Source organism: Anomaloglossus baeobatrachus, unplaced genomic scaffold, assembly GCF_048569485.1.
Source record: "Anomaloglossus baeobatrachus isolate aAnoBae1 unplaced genomic scaffold, aAnoBae1.hap1 Scaffold_396, whole genome shotgun sequence".
NCBI classification, from domain to species: domain Eukaryota; kingdom Metazoa; phylum Chordata; class Amphibia; order Anura; family Aromobatidae; genus Anomaloglossus; species Anomaloglossus baeobatrachus.
This window is the reverse complement of record NW_027443298.1, coordinates 9,752-35,177: the sequence shown is the minus strand read 5'-3', so window position 1 is coordinate 35,177 and position 25,426 is coordinate 9,752. Positions and strand designations below refer to the sequence as shown.

General features: G+C 45.1%; 1 pseudogene; it reads right to left on the bottom strand.

Moving 5' to 3' along the window:
• Nucleotides 1-15,925: 15,925 nt before the first annotated feature.
• LOC142276291 (U2 spliceosomal RNA) lies at nucleotides 15,926-16,131 on the bottom strand (annotated as a pseudogene).
• Nucleotides 16,132-25,426: the final 9,295 nt, after the last annotated feature.

Genomic DNA, 25,426 nt, shown 5'->3' with positions numbered 1-25,426 from the left:
CAAGACATTTGCAGAGCGCATCTGCCTGCGTTGCACACTCCAACTAATTATAAGTAAGCCATTATACTAGCAAACACTCAGTGTACCTAGTGGCATCCTATACGTGGCTATTGGACTTTGCTATAGTCCCACTAGTGCCAAGACATTTGCAGAGCGCATCTGCCTGCGTTGCACACTCCAACTAATTATAAGTAAGCCATTATACTAGCAAACACTCAGTGTACCTAGTGGCATCCTATACGTGGCTATTGGACTTTGCTATAGTCCCACTAGTGCCAAGACATTTGCAGAGCGCATCTGCCTGCGTTGCACACTCCAACTAATTTTAACTTAGCCATTATACTAGCAAACACTCAGTGTACCTAGTGGCATCCTATACGTGGCTATTGGACTTTGCTATAGTCCCACTAGTGCCAAGACATTTGCAGAGCGCATCTGCCTGCGTTGCACACTCCAACTAATTATAAGTAAGCCATTATACTAGCAAACACTCAGTGTACCTAGTGGCATCCTATACGTGGCTATTGGACTTTGCTATAGTCCCACTAGTGCCAAGACATTTGCAGAGCGCATCTGCCTGCGTTGCACACTCCAACTAATTTTAACTTAGCCATTATACTAGCAAACACTCAGTGTACCTAGTGGCATCCTATACGTGGCTATTGGACTTTGCTATAGTCCCACTAGTGCAAAGACATTTGCAGAGCACGTCTGCCTGCATTGCACACTCCAACTTTTTTAAACTAAGCAATTTTACTAGCAAACACTCAGTGTACCTAGTGGCATCCTATACGTGGCTATTGGACTTTGCTATAGTCCCACTAGTGCCAAGACATTTGCAGAGCGCATCTGCCTGCGTTGCACACTCCAACTAATTATAAGTAAGCCATTATACTAGCAAACACTCAGTGTACCTAGTGGCATCCTATACGTGGCTATTGGACCTTGCTATAGTCCCACTAGTGCCAAGACATTTGCAGAGTGCATCTGCCTGCGTTGCACACTCCAACTAATTATAAGTAAGCCATTATACTAGCAAACACTCAGTGTACCTAGTGGCATCCTATACGTGGCTATTGGACTTTGCTATAGTCCCACTAGTGCCAAGACATTTGCAGAGCGCATCTGCCTGCGTTGCACACTCCAACTAATTATAAGTAAGCCATTATACTAGCAAACACTCAGTGTACCTAGTGGCATCCTATACGTGGCTATTGGACCTTGCTATAGTCCCACTAGTGCCAAGACATTTGCAGAGCGCATCTGCCTGCGTTGCACACTCCAACTAATTATAAGTAAGCCATTATACTAGCAAACACTCAGTGTACCTAGTGGCATCCTATCTGTGGCTATTGGACTTTGCTATAGTCCCACTAGTGCCAAGACATTTGCAGAGCGCATCTGCCTGCGTTGCACACTCCAACTAATTATAAGTAAGCCATTATACTAGCAAACACTCAGTGTACCTAGTGGCATCCTATACGTGGCTATTGGACTTTGCTATAGTCCCACTAGTGCCAAGACATTTGCAGAGCGCATCTGCCTGCGTTGCACACTCCAACTAATTATAAGTAAGCCATTATACTAGCAAACACTCAGTGTACCTAGTGGCATCCTATACGTGGCTATTGGACTTTGCTATAGTCCCACTAGTGCCAAGACATTTGCAGAGCGCATCTGCCTGCGTTGCACACTCCAACTAATTTTAACTTAGCCATTATACTAGCAAACACTCAGTGTACCTAGTGGCATCCTATACGTGGCTATTGGACTTTGCTATAGTCCCACTAGTGCCAAGACATTTGCAGAGCGCATCTGCCTGCGTTGCACACTCCAACTAATTATAAGTAAGCCATTATACTAGCAAACACTCAGTGTACCTAGTGGCATCCTATACGTGGCTATTGGACTTTGCTATAGTCCCACTAGTGCCAAGACATTTGCAGAGCGCATCTGCCTGCGTTGCACACTCCAACTAATTTTAACTTAGCCATTATACTAGCAAACACTCAGTGTACCTAGTGGCATCCTATACGTGGCTATTGGACTTTGCTATAGTCCCACTAGTGCAAAGACATTTGCAGAGCACGTCTGCCTGCATTGCACACTCCAACTTTTTTAAACTAAGCAATTTTACTAGCAAACACTCAGTGTACCTAGTGGCATCCTATACGTGGCTATTGGACTTTGCTATAGTCCCACTAGTGCCAAGACATTTGCAGAGCGCATCTGCCTGCGTTGCACACTCCAACTAATTATAAGTAAGCCATTATACTAGCAAACACTCAGTGTACCTAGTGGCATCCTATCTGTGGCTATTGGACTTTGCTATAGTCCCACTAGTGCCAAGACATTTGCAGAGCGCATCTGCCTGCGTTGCACACTCCAACTAATTATAAGTAAGCCATTATACTAGCAAACACTCAGTGTACCTAGTGGCATCCTATACGTGGCTATTGGACCTTGCTATAGTCCCACTAGTGCCAAGACATTTGCAGAGCGCATCTGCCTGCGTTGCACACTCCAACTAATTATAAGTAAGCCATTATACTAGCAAACACTCAGTGTACCTAGTGGCATCCTATACGTGGCTATTGGACCTTGCTATAGTCCCACTAGTGCCAAGACATTTGCAGAGCGCATCTGCCTGCGTTGCACACTCCAACTAATTATAAGTAAGCCATTATTATTATTATTATTATTATTTATTATTATAGCGCCATTTATTCCATGGCGCTTTACAAGTGAAAGGGTATACGTACAACAATCATTAACAGTACATAACAGACTGGTACAGGAGGAGAGAGGACCCTGCCCGCGAGGGCTTACAGTCTACAGGGAATGGGTGATGGTACAATAGGTGAGGACAGAGCTGGTTGCGCAGTGGTCTACTGGACTGAGGGCTGTTGTAGGTTATAGGCTTGTTGGAAGAGGTGGGTCTTGAGGTTCCTCTTGAAGCTTTCCACGGTAGGGGAGAGTCTGATGTGCTGAGGTAGAGCATTCCAAAGTATGGGGGATGCACGGGAGAAATCTTGTACGCGATTGTGGGAAGAGGAGATAAGGGAGGAGCAGAGAAGGAGATCTTGTGAGGATCTGAGGTTGCGTGCAGGTAGGTACCGGGAGACTAGGTCACAGATGTAGGGAGGAGACAGGTTGTGCATGGCTTTGTATGTCATAGTTAGTGTTTTGAACTGGAGTCGTTGGGTGATGGGAAGCCAGTGAAGGGATTGGCAGAGTGGCGAGGCTGGGGAGTAGCGAGGGGAGAGGTGGATTAAGCGGGCCGCAGAGTTTAGGATAGATTGGAGGGGTGCAAGAGTGTTGGAAGGGAGGCCAGAGAGCAGGAGGTTGCAGTAGTCGAGGCGGGAGATGATGAGGGCATGCACTAATGTTTTTGCTGATTCTTGGTTAAGGAAAGCACGGATCCGGGAGATGTTTTTGAGTTGTAATCGGCATGAGGTGAAGAGGGCTTGGATGTGTGGCTTGAAGGATAGAGCAGAGTCGAGGGTCACTCCAAGGCAACGAGCTTGTGAGACTGGGGAGAGTAAGCAACCATCGAGTTTGATGGAAAGGCTTGTTGGAGGAGATGAGTGAGGAGGAGGAAAGACAATGAATTCTGTTTTGTCCATGTTAAGTTTTAGGAATCGCACAGAGAAGAAGGATGAAATAGCAGACAGACATTGTGGGATTCTGGTTAGTAGAGAGGTAATGTCAGGTCCATTATACTAGCAAACACTCAGTGTACCTAGTGGCATCCTATCTGTAGCTATTGGACTTTGCTATAGTCCCACTAGTGCCAAGACATTTGCAGAGCGCATCTGCCTGCGTTGCACACTCCAACTAATTATAAGTAAGCCATTATACTAGCAAACACTCAGTGTACCTAGTGGCATCCTATACGTGGCTATTGGACCTTGCTATAGTCCCACTAGTGCCAAGACATTTGCAGAGCGCATCTGCCTGCGTTGCACACTCCAACTAATTATAAGTAAGCCATTATACTAGCAAACACTCAGTGTACCTAGTGGCATCCTATACGTGGCTATTGGACTTTGCTATAGTCCCACTAGTGCCAAGACATTTGCAGAGCGCATCTGCCTGCGTTGCACACTCCAACTAATTATAAGTAAGCCATTATACTAGCAAACACTCAGTGTACCTAGTGGCATCCTATACGTGGCTATTGGACTTTGCTATAGTCCCACTAGTGCCAAGACATTTGCAGAGCGCATCTGCCTGCGTTGCACACTCCAACTAATTTTAACTTAGCCATTATACTAGCAAACACTCAGTGTACCTAGTGGCATCCTATACGTGGCTATTGGACTTTGCTATAGTCCCACTAGTGCCAACACATTTGCAGAGCGCATCTGCCTGCGTTGCACACTCCAACTAATTATAAGTAAGCCATTATACTAGCAAACACTCAGTGTACCTAGTGGCATCCTATACGTGGCTATTGGACTTTGCTATAGTCCCACTAGTGCCAAGACATTTGCAGAGCGCATCTGCCTGCGTTGCACACTCCAACTAATTTTAACTTAGCCATTATACTAGCAAACACTCAGTGTACCTAGTGGCATCCTATACGTGGCTATTGGACTTTGCTATAGTCCCACTAGTGCAAAGACATTTGCAGAGCACGTCTGCCTGCATTGCACACTCCAACTTTTTTAAACTAAGCAATTTTACTAGCAAACACTCAGTGTACCTAGTGGCATCCTATACGTGGCTATTGGACTTTGCTATAGTCCCACTAGTGCCAAGACATTTGCAGAGCGCATCTGCCTGCGTTGCACACTCCAACTAATTATAAGTAAGCCATTATACTAGCAAACACTCAGTGTACCTAGTGGCATCCTATCTGTGGCTATTGGACTTTGCTATAGTCCCACTAGTGCCAAGACATTTGCAGAGCGCATCTGCCTGCGTTGCACACTCCAACTAATTATAAGTAAGCCATTATACTAGCAAACACTCAGTGTACCTAGTGGCATCCTATACGTGGCTATTGGACCTTGCTATAGTCCCACTAGTGCCAAGACATTTGCAGAGCGCATCTGCCTGCGTTGCACACTCCAACTAATTATAAGTAAGCCATTATACTAGCAAACACTCAGTGTACCTAGTGGCATCCTATACGTGGCTATTGGACCTTGCTATAGTCCCACTAGTGCCAAGACATTTGCAGAGCGCATCTGCCTGCGTTGCACACTCCAACTAATTATAAGTAAGCCATTATTATTATTATTATTATTATTTATTATTATAGCGCCATTTATTCCATGGCGCTTTACAAGTGAAAGGGTATACGTACAACAATCATTAACAGTACATAACAGACTGGTACAGGAGGAGAGAGGACCCTGCCCGCGAGGGCTTACAGTCTACAGGGAATGGGTGATGGTACAATAGGTGAGGACAGAGCTGGTTGCGCAGTGGTCTACTGGACTGAGGGCTGTTGTAGGTTATAGGCTTGTTGGAAGAGGTGGGTCTTGAGGTTCCTCTTGAAGCTTTCCACGGTAGGGGAGAGTCTGATGTGCTGAGGTAGAGCATTCCAAAGTATGGGGGATGCACGGGAGAAATCTTGTACGCGATTGTGGGAAGAGGAGATAAGGGAGGAGCAGAGAAGGAGATCTTGTGAGGATCTGAGGTTGCGTGCAGGTAGGTACCGGGAGACTAGGTCACAGATGTAGGGAGGAGACAGGTTGTGCATGGCTTTGTATGTCATAGTTAGTGTTTTGAACTGGAGTCGTTGGGTGATGGGAAGCCAGTGAAGGGATTGGCAGAGTGGCGAGGCTGGGGAGTAGCGAGGGGAGAGGTGGATTAAGCGGGCCGCAGAGTTTAGGATAGATTGGAGGGGTGCAAGAGTGTTGGAAGGGAGGCCAGAGAGCAGGAGGTTGCAGTAGTCGAGGCGGGAGATGATGAGGGCATGCACTAATGTTTTTGCTGATTCTTGGTTAAGGAAAGCACGGATCCGGGAGATGTTTTTGAGTTGTAATCGGCATGAGGTGAAGAGGGCTTGGATGTGTGGCTTGAAGGATAGAGCAGAGTCGAGGGTCACTCCAAGGCAACGAGCTTGTGAGACTGGGGAGAGTAAGCAACCATCGAGTTTGATGGAAAGGCTTGTTGGAGGAGATGAGTGAGGAGGAGGAAAGACAATGAATTCTGTTTTGTCCATGTTAAGTTTTAGGAATCGCACAGAGAAGAAGGATGAAATAGCAGACAGACATTGTGGGATTCTGGTTAGTAGAGAGGTAATGTCAGGTCCATTATACTAGCAAACACTCAGTGTACCTAGTGGCATCCTATCTGTAGCTATTGGACTTTGCTATAGTCCCACTAGTGCCAAGACATTTGCAGAGCGCATCTGCCTGCGTTGCACACTCCAACTAATTATAAGTAAGCCATTATACTAGCAAACACTCAGTGTACCTAGTGGCATCCTATACGTGGCTATTGGACCTTGCTATAGTCCCACTAGTGCCAAGACATTTGCAGAGCGCATCTGCCTGCGTTGCACACTCCAACTAATTATAAGTAAGCCATTATACTAGCAAACACTCAGTGTACCTAGTGGCATCCTATACGTGGCTATTGGACTTTGCTATAGTCCCACTAGTAAAAAGACATTTGCAGAGCACGTCTGCCTGCATTGCACACTCCAACTTTTTTAAACTAAGCAATTATACTAGCAAACACTCAGTGTACCTAGTGGCATCCTATACGTGGCTATTGGACTTTGCTATAGTCCCACTAGTGCCAAGACATTTGCAGAGCGCATCTGCCTGCGTTGCACACTCCAACTAATTATAAGTAAGCCATTATACTAGCAAACACTCAGTGTACCTAGTGGCATCCTATACGTGGCTATTGGACCTTGCTATAGTCCCACTAGTGCCAAGACATTTGCAGAGCGCATCTGCCTGCGTTGCACACTCCAACTAATTATAAGTAAGCCATTATACTAGCAAACACTCAGTGTACCTAGTGGCATCCTATACGTGGCTATTGGACTTTGCTATAGTCCCACTAGTGCCAAGACATTTGCAGAGCGCATCTGCCTGCGTTGCACACTCCAACTAATTATAAGTAAGCCATTATACTAGCAAACACTCAGTGTACCTAGTGGCATCCTATACGTGGCTATTGGACCTTGCTATAGTCCCACTAGTGCCAAGACATTTGCAGAGCGCATCTGCCTGCGTTGCACACTCCAACTAATTATAAGTAAGCCATTATACTAGCAAACACTCAGTGTACCTAGTGGCATCCTATCTGTGGCTATTGGACTTTGCTATAGTCCCACTAGTGCCAAGACATTTGCAGAGCGCATCTGCCTGCGTTGCACACTCCAACTAATTATAAGTAAGCCATTATACTAGCAAACACTCAGTGTACCTAGTGGCATCCTATACGTGGCTATTGGACTTTGCTATAGTCCCACTAGTGCCAAGACATTTGCAGAGCGCATCTGCCTGCGTTGCACACTCCAACTAATTATAAGTAAGCCATTATACTAGCAAACACTCAGTGTACCTAGTGGCATCCTATACGTGGCTATTGGACTTTGCTATAGTCCCACTAGTGCCAAGACATTTGCAGAGCGCATCTGCCTGCGTTGCACACTCCAACTAATTTTAACTTAGCCATTATACTAGCAAACACTCAGTGTACCTAGTGGCATCCTATACGTGGCTATTGGACTTTGCTATAGTCCCACTAGTGCCAAGACATTTGCAGAGCGCATCTGCCTGCGTTGCACACTCCAACTAATTATAAGTAAGCCATTATACTAGCAAACACTCAGTGTACCTAGTGGCATCCTATACGTGGCTATTGGACTTTGCTATAGTCCCACTAGTGCCAAGACATTTGCAGAGCGCATCTGCCTGCGTTGCACACTCCAACTAATTTTAACTTAGCCATTATACTAGCAAACACTCAGTGTACCTAGTGGCATCCTATACGTGGCTATTGGACTTTGCTATAGTCCCACTAGTGCCAAGACATTTGCAGAGCGCATCTGCCTGCGTTGCACACTCCAACTCATTATAACTAAGTTGCATTGTCAGGGATATTTATTCTTTATTATTCTGCTGTTAATAAAGCTAGACCACCACTGCAATCTTCACCACCTCTCAATTTTTACTACCACATTTTCAGTCCACAATCTTGTCGCAATCAACATGAGTGGCAAAATGACAGATGCTGGTGGAAAGGGGAAGAGGCGTGGTGGAAAAGGCAAAAAAGGTTTTGTCTGTGGGGAAAGTGCAGCAGCACTGAATACACGTTCAGAGACAACGCTGGCAGCTGGACACGACAAAATCTCCAAGGCGTAACTGGAGAGCTCTGGCCATTTTTCTAGGTTTGAAGCCCAAAAGGAGCAAGGCTCCAGTTGCACAGTCATGGCATCGATGTTCATTTGGAGATACTCCTGTATCATCCTCTCCAGCCGTTGAGTATGTGTCAGACTTGTTGTCTCTGGTGGCCTTGCAAAAGAGGGTCTAAAAAAATTATGAAAAGATTCCATAAAATTGCTGTTACCGGCACCAGATACGGTCCTACTGGTACGGGTAGACTGTTGAAGATGACGAGACCGTCCCATGTTTGTCAAGTTACAACTGGGAGATTCCCTCCCTGCACCTGCACGGTTGTTTGGTGGAAAAGCCGAGCTAAGATCGAGTAACAGCTTCTGCTGATACTCCTGCATACGTGCGTCCCTTTCTATGGCTGGAATTATGTCACAAAATTTGGACTTGTACCGGGGATCTAATAGTGTGGCAATCCAGTAGTCATCATCACTTCTAATTTTGACAATACGACTGTCATGTTGGAGGTAGTGCAACAAAAAGGCACTCATGTGTCTTGCGCAGCCATGCGGACCAAGTCCACGCTGTGTTTGTGGCATAGAGGTGCTACCCGTTCTTTCTTCCTCTGACATCTCCCCCCAACCTCTTTCAACTGAAATTTGACCAAGGTCTCCCTCATCCGCTGAGTCTTCCATGTCCATGGACAGTTCGTCCTCCATTTCTTCATGTTCTCCTGCACCTTGCTCAACATTTCGCCTGCTACTATGCGCCCTTGTCGATCCCTGTTCCCCATGGTCCCATGCCTGCTGCGTTGGTGATGATGAACGTCTGGACCTTGGTGATGTTGTTGTCCCTTGCGCATATGAATCCTCCTGTAGTTCCTCCCCTTCATGTTGTCCCACCCCCTGACTCCGAATAGTGTTTAGCGTGTGCTCCAGCATGTAAATGACTGGAATCGTCATGCTGATAATGGCATTGTCAGAGCTAAACATATTCGTCGCCATGTCGAAACTGTGCAGAAGGGTGCATAGGTCCTTGATCTGAGACCACTCCATCAGGGTGATCTGCCCCACCTCTGCATCTCGTTGGCCCAGGCTATACGTCATGACGTATTGCACCAGGGCTCTGCGGTGCTGCCACAGTCGCTGTAACATGTGGAGAGTTGAATTCCAGCGTGTCGCCACATCGCATTTCAGGCGATGAACCGGCAGGCCGAAAGACTTCTGGAGCGATGCAAGTCGCTCTGCTGCGGCGCTTGAACGGCGGAAGTGAGCTGACAGTTTTCGTGCCCTGTTCAGAAGGCCATCTAGGCCGGGATAGTGTGTTAAAAATTGCTGGACGACAAGGTTCAACACGTGAGCCATACAAGGTACGTGTGTCACAATGCCCAGGCGAAGTGCCGCACCCAGGTTTGCAGCATTGTCGCACACGGCCTTACCAGGCTGCAGGTTGAGTGGAGACAACCATTTATTAAACTCGGACCGCAGAGCTGACCACAACTCCTCAGCTGTGTGACTCTTATTCCCAAGACATGTCAAGCTAAAGACCGCCTGATGCCGTTACGCTCTGCTGCCAGCATAGTAATGAGGCGTGCGTGATTCCTTCTGCGCAGTGAGAACGCTGGTGGCCTGACCAGGCAGGCTTGGGGCGGAGGTGGAGGACCCAGATGAGGTGGAGGATGCAGAAGCTGTGGCGGAACTTGGACAGACAGAGGATTGACACACAAGTCGTGGGGACGGCAAGACTTGTGCAGCAGACCCTTCACCATCTATCACCATAGTTACCCAGTGCCCAGTCAGCGACATGTAACGTCCCTGTCCATGCTTACTGGTCCAAGTATCGGTGGTGAAATGCACCCGTTCACACACAGAGTTTCTCAAGGAAGCGGTGATGTTGTGTGCGACATGCTGGTGTAGCACGGGCACACCTTTCTTAGAGAAGTAGTGGCGACTAGGTATCTGGTACTGGGGCACAGCGACAGACATAAGGTCTCTAAAATCCTGTGTGTCCACTAGGCGGAAAGGCAGCATTTCGGTAGCCAACAGCTTACAGAGGGATAGAGTCAACCTCTTAGCTTTGTCATGGGTCGGAGGAAGTGGCCTTTTATTTGACCACATCTGAGGGACAGAGATCTGGCTGCTGTGTGTAGACGGTGTTGAGTAGGGTGTCCCTGGAAAAATGCAGGTTTGTGAGGAAAGTGCAGGCGGAGACATGATGTTGCCTTCATCCAACGTTGGTGCTATCGATGTCTGAGAGAGCTGTACACACTCACTTGTTTCCCCTTCCAAACCAACTGACGACCTTACAAGCAAACTGCCTGTTGCGGTTACAGTGGTGGAAGTTTGGCGTGGAAAAACAGGTGTGACAGCTGTCCCCACAGTCCTAGAAGATGAAGAGCGCGCGGATGCACTGGAAGGGGCGGGCGGTGGATGGTTCGCTCTTGCAGCATTGCAGCACAGTGAGCTTCCCACCGGGACCTATGATATTTATTCATGTGACGATTCATGGAAGAAGTTGTCAAACTGCTGAGGTTTTGACCTCTACTAAGAGAATCATGACAAATTTTACATATCACATGATTTGGGCGATCTTTTTCTATGTCAAAAAAGGACCAGGCTAGGCAAGGCTTAGAGGCCATGCGACCTGTTGATCCACCCCGAATAATGCTCATAGGCAGAGTGGTGGCTGAGGATGCAGTTGTAGACGTGCTACCAGTGCTCCGACTCTGTCCAGGAAGGCGCAAGGTAACTTCGTCGTCGGTTGCATCCTCCTCCACCGCCTCTGTTGACCTCCTCGAGTGCCTGACTGGGGGTTGACAGTAGGTGGGATCTAGAACTTCATCATCAATTGTTGTGTTTGCACTCCCCTCCCCCTCAGACCGAGCCTCTTCTTGCCCTGACCGAATATTTAAGTTGTCATCCCAATCGGGTATCTGCGTCTCATCTTCATCAGTATGTTCCTCATTGTCTATAACCACAGGTGTTACAGTTTGTGACAAAGGGTCAACATTATGCTCAGAAACTTGGTCCTCACGGCCTGAATCAGAGTCACAAAGGTTCTGGGCATCACTGCAGACCATTTCCTGTTCTGTACTCACTGTAGCTTGGGAGCAGACCTCTGATTCCCAGGCTATAGTGTGACTGAACAGCTCTGCAGACTCAGCCATCTCAGTTCCACCATACTGTGCAGGGCTGATGGAGACTTCAGAGCTGGGAGAAATCAAGTGTGATTGGGATGACAACTCAGAGGACTGGTGTTTTTTGGATGCGGTACTTGAAGTGGCTGAGAGGGCACTTGTTGGACCACTTGAGATCCATTCAAGCATTTTCCTTTTTTGCCCATCATCTACCTTTCTTCCTGTTGTTCGTGTCCGTAAAAAAGGGAGCACATCGGATTGTCCACGGTAAGTAGTAGACATCTTACTTTTGCTGGTAGATGGTCTATCTTCAGCAGATGATAATGGAGCTTTGCCACTTTCCCCACAGACAAAACCTTTTTTGCCTTTTCCACCACGCCTCTTCCCCTTTCCACCAGCATCTGTCATTTTGCCACTCATGTTGATTGCGACAAGATTGTGGACTGAAAATGTGGTAGTAAAAATTGAGAGGTGGTGAAGATTGCAGTGGTGGTCTAGCTTTATTAACAGCAGAATAATAAAGAATAAATATCCCTGACAATGCAACTTAGTTATAATGAGTTGGAGTGTGCAACGCAGGCAGATGCGCTCTGCAAATGTCTTGGCACTAGTGGGACTATAGCAAAGTCCAATAGCCACGTATAGGATGCCACTAGGTACACTGAGTGTTTGCTAGTATAATGGCTAAGTTAAAATTAGTTGGAGTGTGCAACGCAGGCAGATGCGCTCTGCAAATGTCTTGGCACTAGTGGGACTATAGCAAAGTCCAATAGCCACGTATAGGATGCCACTAGGTACACTGAGTGTTTGCTAGTATAATGGCTTACTTATAATTAGTTGGAGTGTGCAACGCAGGCAGATGCGCTCTGCAAATGTCTTGGCACTAGTGGGACTATAGCAAAGTCCAATAGCCACGTATAGGATGCCACTAGCTACACTGAGTGTTTGCTAGTATAATGGCTAAGTTAAAATTAGTTGGAGTGTGCAACGCAGGCAGATGCGCTCTGCAAATGTCTTGGCACTAGTGGGACTATAGCAAAGTCCAATAGCCACGTATAGGATGCCACTAGGTACACTGAGTGTTTGCTAGTATAATGGCTTACTTATAATTAGTTGGAGTGTGCAACGCAGGCAGATGCGCTCTGCAAATGTCTTGGCACTAGTGGGACTATAGCAAAGTCCAATAGCCACGTATAGGATGCCACTAGGTACACTGAGTGTTTGCTAGTATAATGGCTTACTTATAATTAGTTGGAGTGTGCAACGCAGGCAGATGCGCTCTGCAAATGTCTTGGCACTAGTGGGACTATAGCAAAGTCCAATAGCCACAGATAGGATGCCACTAGGTACACTGAGTATTTGCTAGTATAATGGCTTACTTATAATTAGTTGGAGTGTGCAACGCAGGCAGATGCGCTCTGCAAATGTCTTGGCACTAGTGGGACTATAGCAAGGTCCAATAGCCACGTATAGGATGCCACTAGGTACACTGAGTGTTTGCTAGTATAATGGCTTACTTATAATTAGTTGGAGTGTGCAACGCAGGCAGATGCGCTCTGCAAATGTCTTGGCACTAGTGGGACTATAGCAAAGTCCAATAGCCACGTATAGGATGCCACTAGGTACACTGAGTGTTTGCTAGTATAATGGCTTACTTATAATTAGTTGGAGTGTGCAACGCAGGCAGATGCGCTCTGCAAATGTCTTGGCACTAGTGGGACTATAGCAAGGTCCAATAGCCACGTATAGGATGCCACTAGGTACACTGAGTGTTTGCTAGTATAATGGCTTACTTATAATTAGTTGGAGTGTGCAACGCAGGCAGATGCGCTCTGCAAATGTCTTGGCACTAGTGGGACTATAGCAAAGTCCAATAGCCACGTATAGGATGCCACTAGGTACACTGAGTGTTTGCTAGTATAATGGCTAAGTTAAAATTAGTTGGAGTGTGCAACGCAGGCAGATGCGCTCTGCAAATGTCTTGGCACTAGTGGGACTATAGCAAAGTCCAATAGCCACGTATAGGATGCCACTAGGTACACTGAGTGTTTGCTAGTAAAATTGCTTAGTTTAAAAAAGTTGGAGTGTGCAATGCAGGCAGACGTGCTCTGCAAATGTCTTTGCACTAGTGGGACTATAGCAAGGTCCAATAGCCACGAATAGGATGCCACTAGGTACACTGAGTGTTTGCTAGTATAATGGCTTACTTATAATTAGTTGGAGTGTGCAACGCAGGCAGATGCGCTCTGCAAATGTCTTGGCACTAGTGGGACTATAGCAAGGTCCAATAGCCACGAATAGGATGCCACTAGGTACACTGAGTGTTTGCTAGTATATATGGCAAAATTATAGATGGAAAGGGAGAAGGGGAGGGGGGGAGAGAGGAGGCTGTAATTGACTACAAGGGTATGAGTTATGAGTGATCATAGGGATAGTGTTACATAAGTGGAAATACCTATGGAGGACCGGATGTGTAAGCGCATACCTTATACAAACCTATAGAGTGCTGATGGGTGAGAGTGTGATGTTAGATATAAGACATCCTATAGTGAATAGTGAGCCGTAATCAAGTGCAACAGGGATATTTCACGTGACTATGGGAACATGGAAGGTAAAGAAAGGGGAGAAAAAACTGTTAGACAAGGTAATCAGACATAATGTAACCAGTTGATCAGACATGACAAACATGACAAATAAAAAACAAGGAAGAATGGAACTCCATACATAGTGGAACCATATATAGTGTGAACACGAAAAAGAACCGGGCGTTAGAAAAAATGTGCACGGCCCAATGAATCAAGTCGGTTCTTCATATTCATGGTTTAAGCCCTTGGGTTCCAACGTGCCCAGAGTATATATCCAGAAAGATTCCCTTTCTTTGAGCTTCCTAATTCTATTGCCTCCTCTGCGTATGGCTGGGACATGTTCGATGACTTGGAATCTTAATTGGGCCACTGTGTGATTATGCGTCACAAAATGGTGTGGGACTGGTAATAGAATCTGCTTACAATGTATTGTTGACTTGTGCTTAGCACAAAAAAAGGGAATCTTTCTGGATATGTACTCTGGACACATTAAAACCCAAGGGCTTAAACCGTGAATATGAAGTACAGACTTGATTCATTGGGCCGTGCACCATGTCACCATGTGTGCAATTGCATTGTCCAATGGCTCACAATGGTTATGCGTTTTCATTGGATGGATAATCGAAGCCATGTTTTTTTCCTTTCTCTTGGGTTTGTTGTGTGAGTAGCCTATAGGATTAAGTTAGTTACCGCAGGCAGTGGATTTAGCTTCCTGTCTTTGGTCCAGTGGTAGATTGATTGTTTGGTCTATGAGCTGTTATGGGTTTTAATCCAGGTGAATGCCCATGGGCTGCCTATAACTGTGTGAAATATGTAGTTTTACTGGGCTGGGATGAGAGAATCCATCGAAGCATGGTGTAGGGATTGTGGTTCCTGTGTGCTAAGAAGAAAGGCTAGCACCAGCCAGAAAGCCCCATTACAGCCAATAATCAACCGCTAGCCGCTGGAACTCGTTGCTCTAGATCATGTCAAACTCTCACCAAGCAGGAATAGATACATTAGCCCACCATCCCACCCAAAGAGCAACTTCTGCTGCGCAGCTGGCTTTCTAGGCAGCAGCGCTATTGTGATGTCAGCGGGGGACATTGTGACAAGCCAGTGTTCCGTCACTTCATGTTGTGCACTGTTCAAACGGAAAATACATCAACAGGCAGACTACAGAAAAGCTTACTGACAAAGGATAGAGAGGGGCTTTCTCAGAGGGCTTTTTACAGTTTGTCTATTCCCAATTAGCCGTTTAAGTATGCTTAATGAAAGTACTAATTCTTTCATAGGCCGCCCATTCTTAGTATTTGACGTTCCTTATATTGCGGTATCAGGCTTCGCAGCAGGTTGCAAAACATTCATCACCCATGACTGTCCCCAATTGGGCTCAGAAGCTAAATGTCTATCATGACCTCTCTTTTTGAAAGTCCAAGAGCAAGCAAACTCTTCCTCCAGGAGAGGGAGCCAACAGATCACTAAAGACATCATCATTGCTCAAAGAAAACACCGAAAAACAATGGAAGCTTTAATTGGAGTGGAATCTGATAGACAGCACCTGATGCCAAGTCTGCATCTTCTAACACCTGCAGTCACTGCAGCAGCTGAATCCAATGTGTCCAAAAGGGATCTATTCTATTCAATTGCAAATGATCTAGATAAGACTGAGAATAAGATACTGCACGGGACATAGCAGAGTTGGTCAAGTTGAGTGGAGATGAGTTTGCTATTTGGCACAGCTTTTGCATCAATAAAGCAAGTAAAAGGTGTGAAAGATAAAAAAAAAGGGTGAAAGTGTGAAAAGTGAATTGGCCAAATTGAGGTGCATATAAAGTTTTTGCTTTCTTTCAATTCACTAATGAGGCTCATTTGAATCAGGTGAATTGAGTTCTGCTTTTGGAAACTCGGTTAAGAAGGGGTGCACCGGTCCTGGAGGTACTGCAATACCAGGTCAATGCGTGGAGTGGACAGAGCAAGATTTTTTCCATCTCCTTGTTCTAAAAATCCATTTAATATATGGTCCCTAGAGAGGGGACGTATCAGATATTAAACTGATAAGAACAGATTTAATTTTTTTTTTTTCTGTTTATCAGTAGGACTTCAAAATAACAAAGGTGATCGCCTCCCGTTGCCTGGGAACCGTCCAGGCACAAGAGGGCTATGTGTCACCAGAAGGCGCACACACTCCCTCAAGGCCGGCAGACGTGCAATCCCAGGCACCTTCCAGTACCGACCAAGGTAGCGTCCTCCGAAACTACACTTGATCTTAGCCAAAAGGCCGAGAAGCTATAACCCGAATTGGTTACGGCCTTGAGTGGCACCCTGGCCTATACCGGACACATCTTAGGGAGAGGGAGACAAACCCACGCCTACAGAAGACATTTTGTCACCCAAGCCAAACCCTTGAAAAGGCTGTTTTGCAGAGCAAAAACAAGGAGAATGGTACTTTTTGCAGCCGCCGCCCACTGCAATGAATCTGAATAACTCCTCCTTTTGGGCACAAGCACCTCCCCTCCCCCTTGCAGTCTTTCCAATTCATGATACAAAAAGACGGACGGACAGGACAGGACAGGACCATCTGCCTGACTTTCCGTCACTGCCACCCTTTGCCATCCTTGCCCGTAGAAAGCCCTTTCATCATCCCCAAACCCTAATCTTTTCCCTTCCCTTCCCAGCTGCGTCTCACTCCCTTTCATTAGGAAGTGAGCGCAGCCTTTTCTCCGTTCTGCACATGCGCGACGTTAAACACAAATGCGCAGGCGTGCGTTCCATTAGCCTCACTGCATTCCACTCCCATACAGGAAGTGGGCACAGCTATTACTACGGTCGCACATAAAAGAACCCACGGCCACCACTGCACATAGCTGACTCCACCACAGGACACCCACTTCTACACCAACGCAGGTAAGACAGGATCGGCACCTCTATGCTCCCGTTACAATCAGGCTCAGTCACCATGTGATAACGCTCTCAACTCTTTAGTTGCAGGCTCCCCTTGCTTCACCTCCACTGGCTGTGCTGCCATTTCCTCTCCCACCTGGAAGTTATACTTTATTCCACTATTTTCCTGTTTCTCTCTTCCCCCTTTTCCCATAACCTACTTTTATCTGCATTTGTGGGGTATCTATATGCTATTTACATCATAGTTTTATTCATTAATATGGAAGGGAAGAGTGCCCATGAGAGTGTTGAACTGCGGAGAGCAAAAGATTAAGCTGCTCCGATTTGCCACCATTGATAAGCTGTTCTCAGTAGATACACATGCTATCCAAACAGCAGCATCCACCATTGCTTCAGCCCACCCATTCAGTGACAGCTCACCAAGTCAGCCAGAGGAGTGGTGTAAGGAATTACACGTAGGCACTGACTCCACACCTTCACATCACAAGAAGGGGGTCTACAGGCTAGTGCAAGAATACGAGCAAGTCTTCAGCAAACATCCGCTAGACTTTTGAAAAATAAAAGGGGTCAAACACTACATCCCCACAAGTGCACACCCACCCATCAAAGAGAGATATAAGCCAAATCTACCTGCACATTACCAGTGTACCAAGGACATGTTGAGCAACATGAAGGAGGCTGGGGTTATCCGTGACAGTTGTAGCCTCTGGGCAGCTCCGTTGGTCCTGTTAAAGAAGAAGGACAGCACCACTCCCCTGTATTGAGGAATAGCTAGCTGCATTGACAACTGCAAATTATTTTTCTACCCTTGATCTCACTAGTCACTATTGGCAAGTGTCCGTTGCTGAGGCAGACCGGAAGAAGACCGCCTTTGCCACCCCGATGGGTCTCTGCGAGTTCAAAAGCATGCCCTTCGAGCTGTGCAATTTGCCAGGAACCTTCCAGAGGCTGATGGAATGCTGCTTGGGACACCGAAACTTTGAAACGGTACTGCTATACCTTTATGATGTTATTGTTTATTCTAACGCAAACAAGATTTTAGGGTGTATAAAAAGGGAGATTAGATCCGATGATCCCAACGTATTGTTACCCCTCTATAAATCACTTGTAAGGCCACATCTGGAATATGGGGTAAAGTCCTGAGCAGGTTGATAACCATTGGTTTGAGCATGGTAGGGTGTAGTACGCATCTTCCTGCATCGGTAAAAGCTGCAGAAGTCCTTGAAGATTTCCGCTTCAAAGGCAGTGCCTTGATCTGTGAGGACTCTCTCTGAGTAGCCATGAGGTCTGCATAAGTGTGCTTGGAAGACCTTCGCTGCAGTATGGGCCATTAGATCTTTGACTTGTACCACAACCATAAATCTCGAGTAGTTGTCTACCATCGTAAGTGCATACGTGAGCTCACCTCGATATTCTGCAACAAAACTCCCTTTTTCGATTTCAGTTTCAGCAAACACTCCTCTTCCTGTAGAAAATATTTATCATTACCTAAGACAGTCATTCTAATGCATGACAATATTAAGGCAATTTAGTTAAAACTTGTTTTAACTCACCTTTAAGGGGATTGATGTATTTCATGGTCAATCCAGGTTTGTCAGTGATGGCACTGACATAATGTATGGCGTCTTTTTCGGGCGTTATCCTTTGCCTTTTCATTGTGAAAATCCAGTTGCCTATATCAAAGCAAATTCTACTACTTGTAAAGTATGCAGAAAATGAAATGTAGAACATATAACATCAACTGCTTAGGAACGCATCATAGGTTAGTACTTAAAAGGATATTGTCATGTTCTAGTCATAATGCAAGCTGGACATTTTTCATGTTACCCTGTAATCGCCGGCCTGTTCTAATGCTCACAAGCCAAGATATAGGCTCAGCTGCTAAGGCTTCCCTCTGCCTTCTGAATGAAAATTGAATATGTCTGGCTCACTGTGTATATAGCAGGTGCTCAGAAAAAATAAGAGTTAATTCAATAGAAATAGCTCTGGCACACTATAGTGATCAATAACGTAAGAAAAGAACTCTTAGAATGCTGAAAATTCTTTATTTGTGCAAAAGGATAATTCATCCAACGTTTCAAACTTGTTTTTAGGTCTTTATCAAGGATAAAGTTATCTAAGATCATAAAGGGTTACAAAACCATATAAACACGTAATTAGTACATAGTACAACATAACAGTACAATATATTGCTACTTGAGAGTACAATGGGTCAAATGACCATGATGCACATACAAAAAAATTTTCCAAAGCCATAGTGAAAACATTTGTACTGAGGAAAGAAAATTTCCACATGACCTATCTGGAGAAACATTCTGGATCAAACAACCAAAAATAGTCAAGCAGGTAAATACACACCTATATGGATAACAGGATGATATGTGTTCAATTGTATAGCGTCATTGCCATTAAGGTACAAATGGAAAACTTGCAATCCTATATAGTGAAGGAAATGAACACATATCATATCAAAGAACACAGGAACATGGGTGTGAGAAAAACCTCAATGTTTATACTTTGTTCTTTATAATGGTGTGAACATGTATATGTCTCAGTACCTTATGAACTTGAGAATTCTAGTGAGTAGATGATGAAAGCCTATTCCAGAACTGGAATCGGTAAATAATTGTAGGTGGAATCTAAATGAAAAGATGGTACAAGTGTTATCATGACACGTGGGCTATAACACAATGGACCGTGTGACAAAGAAGAAAGGAGAGAAAGAAGAGGAAGAAAATGGAACTACCTGTAACATTACGTGATAGTCACTGGTAAGTATCACTTGACAATTCAGGTGAAAAAGGATTCCTTTATTAAAGGGTTCTCAGTCGCCTCAGGATCATGAAATACTAGGGTAAATGATATGAGAATGGGTAAGAAGCACCACTAAAGGAAATATGAGATGCAGGACATATATCTATAAACCCCTGAACTACATGATAGAAATAAAAAGAAGAAAAAAGAAAAAAAAGAAGAAAGAAGAAGAACACATAGAATGCGGAAAGAGAATGGGTACAACTACCTGAGTTACTGCAGGGAGGCCCCTGGTAGGTATTGTGAGGGTTAGTGGAATTCCTTCACTGAAGGGTTCTCAGTTGCCTCAGGTTCGTGAAAAATGCTATAGACAAATAATGCCCGGAGAAAAGGGGTTCATATACAGCGAATAATGGTAATACAAGGTACATGTGTCCCATGTAATAGTATAAATATATATATATTGTACTAAGCTCTACACCAGAAATAGAAAGTAGTCCCTCTGCCTTCTGTCTAGGTGCCCTGAGTTATGTCCTGTAAACTGTCACAGTGACCTAGACACACATGTGTAGTAGGGGAATATCCCTGCTGAGATGCCAGTGCTAGAGCACTCGTTTGCTGTGGAGTTGAACGCTATGTGAGCAGTTCTTACCTTCAATGAGCAGAAGTCTCTTTTTTCAGATTTCAATATCTCTGTGGGTATCTGGCAGAAATATGGAATACTCTTTACTGCTAAGACCCTGTACACCACTCCCACTAAAGGGGGCTTTACACGCTGCGACATCGCTAATGCGGAGTCGTTGGGGTCACGGAATTTGTGACGCACATCCGGCCGCATTAGCGATGTTGCTGCGTGTGATACCGATGAGCGATTTTGCATCGTTGCAAAAACGTGCAAAATCGCTCATCGGTGACATGGGTCTCCATTCTCGATTATCGTTACTGCAGCAGTAACGATGTAGTTCGTCACTCCTGCGGTAGCACACATCGCTCCGTGTGACACCGCAGAAACTAGGAACCTCTCCTTACCTGCCTCCCAGCCGCTATGAGGAAGGAAGGAGGTGGGCGGGATGTTCCGGCCACTCATCTCCGCCCCTCCGCTGCTATTGGGCGGTCGCTCAGTGACGTCGCTGTGACGCCGCACGGACCGCCCCCTTAGAAAGGAGGCGGTTCGCCGGACACAGCGACGTCGCCGGGCAGGTAAGTATGTGTGACGGGTCTGGTCGGTGTTTGTGCGGCATGGGCAGCGATTTGCCCGTGTCGCGCAACAGATGGGGGCGGGTACCCACACTAGCGATATCGGGACCGATATCGCAGTGTGTAAAGTAGCCTTTAGTCACATGACCAAGACTGTATCTGTGTCCCTACAACACACTTGAGACAAATGTGTGTGTGAGCCTGCATTGTGGGGTATATATAATATATTATAGAGCTGGGAAGGATCATTCTAAGCAGTGAGCTGTTCCAGTATTTGTAGGAAAATACCCAGTAGAAGCATCAAACACAGCACCAATACCTCCCATCAGTATTCCACCACAGTGCCATGTAACCCATGCCCTACACTCCCATCTACACCAATACTATACAGGCACAAACTAGTATATCTGACTAAAAGCCCCCAAAATATGAAGAACGGCCTATAGTTGAGTGTGGATATAAAATCTATGTGAGCAGAGCTAGAATAGAAATCACTGATCGCATTGAAGTCATTCTGACCATAAATCACCATGATATCAAGGTGAGGAGTTGTGTGTTACTGCTGGGAGGAAAGGGTTAACAGTGGAATATTAAGGTGCATTTCTGTGTGCAGTGTTACTAGTCAATGTAACAATTCAGTATGAGCTGCTCTTGGTGCCGGGGGAGGGAGATGCTCTCCTGAGCAAGATAGATGGGGAATGAACATGATATCTATATAGTGTAAGGCAGGGGGTCTCAAACCAGGTGATCATGTCTGATCAACTGGTTACATTATGTCTGATTACCTTGTCTAACAGTTTTTTCTCCCCTTTCTTTACCTTCCAGGTTCCCATAGTCACGTGAAATATCCCTGTTGCACTTGATTACGGCTCACTATTCACTATAGGATGTCTTATATCTAACATCACACTCTCACCCATCAGCACTCTATAGGTTTGTATAAGGTATGCGCTTACACATCCGGTCCTCCATAGGTATTTCCACTTATGTAACACTATCCCTATGATCACTCATAACTCATACCCTTGTAGTCAATTACAGCCTCCTCTCTCCCCCCTCCCCTTCTCCCTTTCCATCTATAATTTTGCCAGTACAATATTAGTTTACATTAGGCACACACTCACATATTCCTTTCCTTAGTGATTTATTGTAATTCACATTCACATACAATTCTCTATGCCTGCCCCATTACTACATTCATACCTACTTGACCCTATCCTGATACCCCTTGTCTCACCTTGTTGGTCCCTACACCTGTTATCATGTCCTTTCCTGTGTCTGTCTTGTCACACAACACATTTTAGCATATAACTTGTGCTCCTTATTACCTGTCCTGCCTATTAGAATTATGTCCATTATGTCCATGCATGGCCCAATGAATCAAGTCTGTACTTCATATTCATGGTTTAAGCCTTTGGGTTCCAATGTGCCCAGAGTATATATCCAGAAAGATTCCCTTTCTTTGAGCTTCCTAATTCTATTGCCTCCTCTGCGTATGGCTTGGACATGTCCGATGACTTGGAATCTTAATTGGATCACTGTGTGATTATGCGTCACAAAATGGTGTGGGACTGGTAATAGAATCTGCTTACAATGTATTGTTGACTTGTGTTTAGCTCAAAGAAAGAGAATCTTTCTGGATATGTACTCTGGGCACATTAGAACCCAAGGGCTTAAACCGTGAATATGAAGTAAAGACTTGATTCATTGGGCCGTGCACCATGTCACCAAGTGTCCAATTGCATTGTCCAATGGCTCACAATGGTTATGCGTTTTCATTGGATGGATAATCGAAGCCATGTTTTTTTCCTTTCTGTTGGGTTTGTTGTGTGAGTAGCCTATAGGATTAAGTTGGTTACCGCAGGCAGTGGATTTAACTTCCTGTCTTTGGTCCAGTGGTAGATGGATTGTCTGGTCTATGAGCTGTTATTGGTTTGAATGCAGGTGAATGCCCATGGGCTGCTTATGACTGTGTAAAATAGTATTGATTCATGATGGATTTCAGACTACATGTAGATATCTTCAGTCTTTCTATCCACATCATTTAAATGAACATTATCCATGCAGCTTGAAATTCATCCAATAAGAGAAGCAACCTTGTACAACCAATCTGATAAGGGCACAGTATATCCTAAGGGAAGGTTATGGCTATAAAAGGGGACTTCTTGGAGTCACCAGGTTGTTGATGGATGTTGCATGATCTAGTCTAAGCTCTTAGGAGCTGGCTAGGGGATCAGAACCAGGATGCCTTGTGGACTCGGTCTAGGGACTTTGGCTTCAACTAGAGGATCACTTGGCTACATGGCTTCAATCTAGGGGCTCCAATTCCGATTGGAGATCATAACCGCAATCTAGGGATTTCGACTCCGGCTGCCAGGATTATACCATATCATCATACCAGAGACTACTTAAGGAAGAAACCCAGGTTGGACAATTTTGTCACCTGGCTACAGACTTTGCAGACCTCAGCCAGCTTCCTAAATCTGGCGCTATTCTATTGTCGGTGGGTGCCCGACAAATTACACAGCTATGTAAAATTTTGGTTTATGAAACTTCAAATCCAGTGACTGATTATTATGTTTTCTAATGTCCTGATTTAAAAAAAAAAAAAAATATTTTTTTTTAACCATCAAATATTGATTTTGTACAATCCATGTGTGAAGTTACATACAAGTGACATGAACAAGAAAAATACTTATTGTAACCAAAAATATTCACAATTTTATATATAAAATACATTTATTTATTGTACAGTCATTCTGCAACTTTATTAGAAATTTATTCTTGCACTTTTTCCTTTTCTCTAGATCCCCCTTTTCTCTTATAGAAGGCCTGTGGATCTTCTCTGTGAAGCATCCGGCAATCATGTTCACGTTTCATTTACTTTGGTATCGTCGTTCCATCTCCTTGATATTCCGATGAAAACCTTCTTGTTCTTCCCACCAGCACCAAGGTTTTCAGACAAGTAGTCCAAATAGGAATGTAAAAAATGTAACTTCAAATTCATTAGACAACCCAAGGCTTTGAAACGTTTCAGCATGTTCTCCACGATGGACTTAAATTTTGATTCTTTGTTGTTACCTAGAAACGTATTTATTGCTTCTTTCAAAGAGTCCCAAGCCCTTTTTTCAACAGTTTTCATTATTGTTTAAAACACGTCATCCTTCATTCATGGGTTTCTGAATATCCGAACCCACAAAAATGCTTTTGTGCTGCCCCTGTGCCAGCAGCCGCCGTTGGTCGGATCCAGACCTTCTAAGAGAGTGGCTCGACCCGGGGGTCTCGCGGACATGTCGAATAAAAGGAGGAATGTAGATGTATGGGCTAGGCCGTATTAAGTTTGTGACGCCACCAACGGTGTGTGGTGAGGTGGGACACCACCGCTGCCGTTATGGGATACCCGGGAGAGATGTAGTGGCAGCTGGATGTTAACCCCTCCGTGTGTAGGGATGATTGCCCCGGGGCCCAGTGTCTTTGTGCAGGGTATGGTGATGGCAAGGGCCGGCGCGCCTGAGCAAGCAGGGGGATGTTTGGTTACTCACAGTAAATGAATCACACGAGTCTTTCGGTAAACCAAAGGTGCTGGTGGCCTGCCGCCCCGGCCGGTTGCATTCAGGTCCCCCACCCAGGCTGGTGGTCGCTGTCCTTTACTCTGCACTTGTTTTTGTGTATGGTGGACTGCCTGGTCTGGAACTCAGGAGTCCGCTCCCGGCTGGAGTCCCTGAAACTTGGTACACAGGTACTTAAACATCTCTCCTTCTTTCAGTAGCGCTTTCACAAACAGCTTCATCAGTCCAAGCTTACAGTGGAGTGGTGGCAAGAGAACTTTAGGTGGGATCAACTAAGCTTTATGCAACAATGTTCTTGAGTCCCGGTTACAAAGATGTTCTTGTTGGCCAATTTTTTTTGCTCCAGTGAAGAGTCCTAACCTGGCTTTCCAATTCACACAAAAAGCATGTGTTCTGCCTTCTTTTACGTAATGCTGTGAATCTCTAGCATACAGCTAAACCCTAGTTCACATTTCAAATAAACAGACTGTGGAGTTCAATAGCCTTGATTTATTAGCTGGTAACGTGAACTTGATTGCAGTATACATGGAATATACAGTGAATATAGGAATATCCAAGATGCAGTTGAAGACAGAATACGGTATATCCAAGATACTGTTTTATACGGGTAAAAACTATAACAAGAAAATGATTACAGTCAGTACAGTGTTAATACAGAGTTAACATAGCATAACAGTACATGAGATGCAGTTCTTACGAGAATGTAGGTGAAAGGTCACTGCATCTGCAATACATAGAAATCTTATCTAGACAAACAAGACAGGGATGACACTAAAGGTGTAGAAGTACAATGTACAATGCATTTACTACACTCTTCCATCTAGGATTCTATCACTAACACATGTAATTTGCTTTGCTCACCGGATTACACTAGGCAGGGGTGAATGTACAGAGAGGTAAGTCGGCATGTCCTTTCCTGACAAATCCAAAGAGAAAATGGCTGCAGGCTTCTTCTCAGCTCAGGGAGGCATTCCTTACCCAGAATACATTTAG